This window comes from Opisthorchis viverrini (genome assembly GCF_000715545.1).
Source record: "Opisthorchis viverrini unplaced genomic scaffold opera_v5_225, whole genome shotgun sequence".
Taxonomy (NCBI): domain Eukaryota; kingdom Metazoa; phylum Platyhelminthes; class Trematoda; order Opisthorchiida; family Opisthorchiidae; genus Opisthorchis; species Opisthorchis viverrini.
Window position 1 is genome coordinate 527,761 of NW_008751883.1, and position 7,258 is coordinate 535,018.

Consider the following 7,258-nt stretch of genomic DNA (forward strand, 5'->3'; position numbering starts at 1 on the left):
CAATGGAAAGTCGGAGACTCCAAAGAAGCTAGTAAGCCGAGCGTATTTTCTAATACAGAAATGTACGCGAAGCACCAGCTGTCCAGTGCGAGGGCAACGGAACCAACTGGCAGTCACCTCTTATTTTCTTGAACACAACCACGAATTGTCAAAGTTTCTGTGCGACCGGCTTCCACTTAATCGACGCCTAACCGAAGACGAGTTGGGCACATGCAAGGCCCTTCCGAAATGTGGAACGCTGTCATGTGAGATGCGGCAGTTTGTAACTGATGAATTCAATAAGATTCTTACCACTCAGGATCTATACAACTACCGCCGTAAGTGTTGACTGGCTATGTTGAGTAGGTGCCGCATAGCTTGGTTTCAATGTGGCAGATGATATACCTTTGGTCCTGGCAAAACTTCAGGAGACCGGGCGCGTCCTTGTGTGCCAGTCAGAGGAAGGTCACTATACCCGCATACGTTTCTCCCAATGGCAGCAGATAGCGTTGTTCCGACGCTTCTCAGATGTAGTAAATGTAGCCGAAACGCATGCAACAACCGCCTTGGGTGAGATTTTAAAGCATCTAATATTCGGCATGTAGATATAAACATTACACCGTCTTGATAACGGACGGCATGGGAACCAGGCTTTTGGTTATGTATGCATTTGTAGAGAGTGAGCAGTTTGCCCCCATGCGCAAACTGTTCGGCTTCTTCAAAGAAATGATAAGCGAAACTTATCCAGTTAAGACCTTTGTTATGGACACGTTGGCGGCGCAAATCGGTGCGGCAAGTGTCGCGTTTGGCTGCGACATTATGCTTTGCTATTTTTATGTCCGCAAAGCCATCGGGAAGCACGTATGTATCATTTGATCTCCATGTATTTTTGGTCATAGCCGGCACATATTTCACCGCATGGCTCGCCTGGACAACGTTGTACAGTCGGTGTTTTGTTCATCGTATTACAAGCACACAGATTTCGGCGAGACTTGCAGCTTCTGCGCCGCGCCGATCCTCGATTGGTTTCCTTTCTTATGCCCGCTGGTTGTAAATCACCCAAAAATCGGCCATACACGCACAGTCCGGAATGGTTCATTTCGGTAATGTGACCAAGAACCGATTGGAGAACGCGAACGGCCGCCTTAAAGGCCGAGTGAACCGGTCAAATACGTTGGAGCATGTAATTCAAAAGGTGTCCCGGCATGCCGAATGGTTCATGCAGGAGTTCGAGATGCACACGTCTTACCATTGTAACGGTGATACTACTGATGGGAGGAATGCGAGTAGTATGTGTTTTTCTTGGAATTTCGCTTTATCTCTTGAAAAGGGGAGATCGGTTGCGGAATTTATGGAATCGATTTGTAACCTTCGCTTGGATTTGAGCGATGAATGGTTATAGTCGATGAATATCCAGGAAAGTTCAAGGGGACGCGTTCAGGAGAAGATGGGTGTTCGGTTTTTGTCAGTAGGGTGCAAAGTAGAGTTTAAATTCCCTGTCTAATAGTCCGTAACCGTTCATTTGGCATTTCTCGATAAATAACCCCGCAGCGAAGGACTTCTAACTTTCACCAGTGCGACAGGCGGCAACTCCTAGAGAGTGACGTCTAAGTTCATAACATTGTCGGTCTAATGACGACAGTTACATGCTCTCTCGTTTTCTGACACTTGGGTGCGTGACCGCCACGGCTGCCGCATGAGTGTTGGAACACACAAGGTGAGGTCAGGCTACGTGAACTAACCTATAGTTTATGGTGCAAACACCCAGATGATCCCAGACTGTTGACACCTGTGCTGGAGAATGCACATGCCCTTTCTACCAGGCGATATGGCTCCCCTGCATACGCCTGTTCTCTGTATTTCGAGATCAGTCCTTTCCGAGCAGCAAGAATTATTCATTATTGACTTTTTCTTAGCTTGCTTCCCAATCCAACACCTGTTCCCAAATCAACGCCGACAGCTTTCGACGGCCTTCGTGAAAAACCGAACCGAGTGGTGGATAAGCTTCAGAAGCCGGAACCTAGGTGCGCCGCAGCCATCTTTGAGTGATTGATTGCTCAGGAACAAATCCTGCTGCGCCAAGGCTCAAAGTCTGCGACTGATGGTCTGTCGTTGGTGGTCGAGGATGGTGCACCTCAACACAGATGGCGATCTAGGAACGCAGACTTGGGCTTTTGTGTGCTCTGTGACCGGCCGACTACTGCCAGTGACCGCTGGTGCGCAACGGATCGCGTATCATATCACGCCGACTGTTGTGATGGTGAACTTTGTCCGCTGTGTGGTGGTGCTCTTTAGGCTTGTCCCAACGGTGAGTCCACATGAAAATAAATTACTTTTGGTTCTTAGCCCGGGCCCATCCAGAGGACGGAAAGGTGTGCTTGCTACCCGGTCCGCAAAGAGGGCGTCTTATGATGTTGACCTGGACCGAAGCACAGAGTCCCAGCACCCTGTGTCCTGGAAGTTCGTGTGTGTTCGTGTTTTTGGGTCAAAAGGGGAACTACTCGACAGCCGTGAGCTGTAGAGCGCCAGATAGATGAAAGGGACGAAGATGATTTCATGTGACTCAGTCGGCCTGTTAATGAGGCCCTATACATTTCGTGTAAGCCTGGTATTTCCTGAGAGGCGCAGTAAGCAGGCGTGCTAATTAACCGCAGAAGATGGCATTGTGTGAGCAGGCATCTACTACAGCATAGCTGCTAAAGTGAATTTCGGGGTTAGTATTTCTACCAGTTGGTCGGCCGCCCGCCTTATGGTGGCATTTCAATAATCTAAATTACATCTCCCACTCACTTCAGGACGCCAACGGCCAGATGAACACTCCTCATGAGGAAGACCACGCACCTCCCGGAAGGACATATGTACACTTCAAAGCGACCAATATATCTCAACATTCCATGACGTCCATTTTGAGCCTTTTCTCCGGTGCGGATGGATGGGTGCGCTCCGGCATCATGTACCTTTAGCCGCATGTTGGTCGTGTGCGTCAGTTAGGTTCGTTCAGCTGTCCGGTATGATCGACGTGCTTTCCATGTTCCTAATCGATAAACCTCAGGGACTTCCTAGCATAATTCGCAACTTACAATGGAAATGTCCGCTTTTTGCCAGTAAACGTGCGTGACTTTTGGCTTGTGCCAAGGTGTTTGTCACACTTCTTCCATGTGCTCTTTCCCAGGATGGGGATAACTGTCAAAATATTCTATTGTGGGAACGCCTCTTTGTTTTATATATCACCAAAAGGCTGGTTAACCAGGGTTTCTTGGCCTTCTTTGATGAACGATGGATGGATACCTTTCGATCCCGATGCTCTGTCACGTTTCTTCACCGATATTTCGCACTTTGTTTTTCCTTTTGACGGGCGATCAAATTTTTCATTGCTTTCGCCCGTATACATGACCCCACAGACTGTGCCGCAGAAGGCAACTGAACTATTGTTCGAAGTGTTCAGGCCATCCCTACAGTCGATGTATTTGCACGCGAATTTTCGAGCAACTTTATCACTCATCGTTTTACCGAGCACCGACTTCCCAGGGCCAGTCGGTCGTATCATTTGACACGAGGCACGACTGTCTCCCGTAGCAAGACTCCCCCATCTTTCGTGCTCTCGATGCCCACCGGAGCTCTCGGTCTTTCCTTAGACGCGTCCATATTTGGCGTTCAAAGGATTTGCGTGCGGCGTCGTACTCGTCGGCATCGATTTCATGGCATCGATCGTGGATGGCGATCCCGTCGAAATTCAGTGGTCTTGTGGTCGAATCGGAGATGTTGGACAAATTGCAACGGAAGCCGCTAACATAGCTCCTTCTATGTTTTGCCACGCTTCATCAACATACTCACTGCTATCTCAGTATTGGTTTACTGTGGAGAGTTTCCGGGATAGTTCAGCTCAGTACTGTTGGGTCATGGTGCTTCTTCAAAGACGGTTATTGGGCATGCTTCTTGCCGACTTGGGAGGACCTGAAGGGACACAACCTTCAGGCGTGCACGCACCAAGGTGCGATCGAAATCAAAGGTGTCCCAGAAGGTGTGCCCTAGAAGGAACGGCAGTCTTGAACTGTGGCTCTCCACCGGTAGCTGATGGCTACGTGGTCCAACTGGGGCCGTGGTTGGTTGGCAGTTGGCGGCCGGGGGTTACGCAATGCGAACGTTTATGTTAAGAGTTCGTACTTGCTAGAAACAGTTCATGACCGGCACACAACTGAAGTAGTCAGTCTTCGTCATTTGTACGGTAAACATCAACTCCCATACGGCCGCTCAAATGTGATTCCAAGGAGCTCAGACGGCTTCTTGAGAATTCATATCGCCCGCGAAGATCACACTCTCAGTGCCTTTTGCTTGATGTATGAGCCCGAATAGCTGCCAGTAAAATGTGTTCGTCGCAAAATCAGAATTGTAGCCTGTTGGGGCATAAGTTAACGCTACAAACAGGCATCGTTTACAGTGCCGAGAGGAATTGGGCTTCAGTGAGCTGGATAACCAAACAGCACAGAGCTGAACCGAAATACATTTGTATTTGGACTGGTTAACCCATCAAACAGGGATGGACTGAGCTCACCTTTATAGTATGGGACCCAAGAACAAACATCACAAGTTTGCTTCTGATTGCCAAGGTAGCAATGGAAGTCGACAGCGTTTGTGGAAAAAATTCTCTTGATAGNTAGCCCGGTTAACTAGATTCATAATGCGCCACTGGATTTAGCGAAAAATTCTACACTAAAGTGAGGCATTCTTATCAGACAGAACATTCCAGGTGAATATATGCTCGACCTACTCTTCTCCGGCACCTGCCTCCGTTTGAGTTCCCCAAGGCCACCTGTGTCTCTTGTATACGTCAACGACACTTCAGGTTTCTTGCAAGTCCATGTCCTTTTATGTGGATGACTTGAAATGCTAAAGTTCTGGTGACAGTGCACTCCAAATTGATGTGAACGCTGCAGAGCAGTGGTCGTTGAACTGGCGGTTGCCTCCGAATGAATAAAAGTACGTCTCCGTGTTATTGGGAGGAGACTCATCAAGCATATTCGTCGTGCATCGTGAGAATGGACGATAATACATCATGAGGATAAATGCACAAAAGATTTGGGTGTCTGGATCTCTTCAATCATGTTCTCGCTGCAACATCAGAAATTGGCTAAAATGATACTTGCCGTTCTATGGACGACTTTGCGCACCTTCTACCGCATTACTCGCATGGACTTCCAAATACTTCATGGGGCCTACGTCGGACCGCTTCTTAAATATGACAACCATGTTGTCTATCCAGGACGCACGAAGGACTTACCCTCGTTCACGGGGTTTAGCGAGCTGCTAAGAGAATGTTCGCCGGTCTTTAATCTGTGGACTAGAAAACGTGCCTCCTGGTGCCTGGATTCTTTCGTCTAGAGTACCGTCGCCTACTTCAACTGCTCTGTTTCAACAAGGTTTCGTCAACAGTTTTTTCACTGTTGACCCAGCAAACACACTTTGTGGACACGGTAAGAGCGACTTTCCTCTGACGAATATCCACGCTCGACCTGAAACCCAGGTCGGCGGAATATTAGACAATTTTTATTCGAGCCCTCGCGCTGACAAGCTTGCTGCTTTGCACTGAGAATTTAAAGAGTAACGCTTCACCGTTTTTGCTTGTGCCTTTCAGTCGAACAACAGGCGGTGAGCGACAAAAACAAAACCAACCATTGAAACTTATACGAAAGCCTCGATCCTGCGTATCATCCGTGAATATTTAAAGAGTAACGCTTCACCGTTTTTGCTTGTGCCTTTCAGTCGAACAACAGGCGGTGAGCGACAAAAACGAAACCAACCATTGAAACTTATACGAAAGCCTCGATCCTGCGTATCAATCCGTGAATCTGTGAACATACGGAATGTTCCACCAAATTCAGGTTTCGAAATGGTACCGACATATTTTTATCTCTCTTCCTCAATCAGGCAAACGTGCGCACGATGTTGCCACAACGATAAGTTTTGATTCAAATTGGATTTCTTCGGGTTTACCCTAGCTTTGCTGCTTACTCGATCGCCAGGCCAAACACATGTATATGGCGTGCATCCGGTGGGTAACTCACTCTGATCGCGGGCGCACCTTTACAGCCAGCTGGATAAAAAGCCGCCCTATATAATGGTGCCTTTTGTGGTATGACGTGTGGTACCTACCCGTGGATGCATTCACACATGTCGCTCGCACAAAATGTACGCTGCCTGCCATCGTGTATCATATGCAGCGGCGCAACAAAGTCCATACCTAGAACATCAATTATTTGTATTTCAGGCAATTGCACTGTACTTGTGCCAGCAGAGATACTATGTATTCTGTGTTCACCCTATAAGGTCTAGCGTTATCTGGTATCCAATTTCCGACGGGGTAAGGGTAATAGATAATCTTTTAGAGCGTATTTACTGTGCCGGCACGAAATCCACCGTCATCATAGGCGATTTAGTACCACAGCCACTTTGACTTTTCGTGTAGTTTTTTGTGACATTGTCCTTCTTTCTTTAGCAAGACAGGGAGCTGTCCGATATCAGTGCACCTCATAGACTAGCAAAATTAACCGCCGATTCTTTATTCCCAGAGATTCATTCTATCTACGAACTTCACACAATTTAACTTATTATAAACCGCAACCGACCGTTAAATCAAGCTGCTAATGATGACCTCTTTAAATCCAAAAGCCTCAAGCTCAAGTTCGCCCCCAAACTCTAACCAAGCTTCCCTTTGAAATCGGACTGTGTATACCATCACTTCTCCCCCTTTCCAAACCTGCAGTTTATATTGCACACTTTAACTCTCAGAACACCGACAGTGCTTCAGACTAGTGACGTCTTCCGAGCCCAAACTTAAGTCTGGACTCGGAAATGACGTTATCAGTTATTTCCCTCGGTCTCTTACTCACGAAGCTCAGATTTTCTCTACCAAGTCTCTCGTTTATTTCTTGACCGTCCATTGACGGCTGCATAAAAAACGCTAGCAGTATTTCTAACCATGCACTCTAGCTTGAGAAAGGAGTTCATCATTATTACTTGGTAGAACTACGACCCCGCAAAAACCACCTCTCTGACTAGCCTCACACTATTTTTCTGTGATCACTTTTGGTCAAATTCCAACCCTCCCGTCTTCGACCGTTTCAGAGCCACATGAAGCACTTTTACAATTTTCAACTTCGCCTGGTCGCTCTCTTTCTTTCCTCACAGTGATCAATAGCACACAGATTCTATTCACGATTGCCAGATCCGATCCTTCTCAAAGAGGGGCTGTCTAGATGACCGGCTACTCCACCATGCCTGT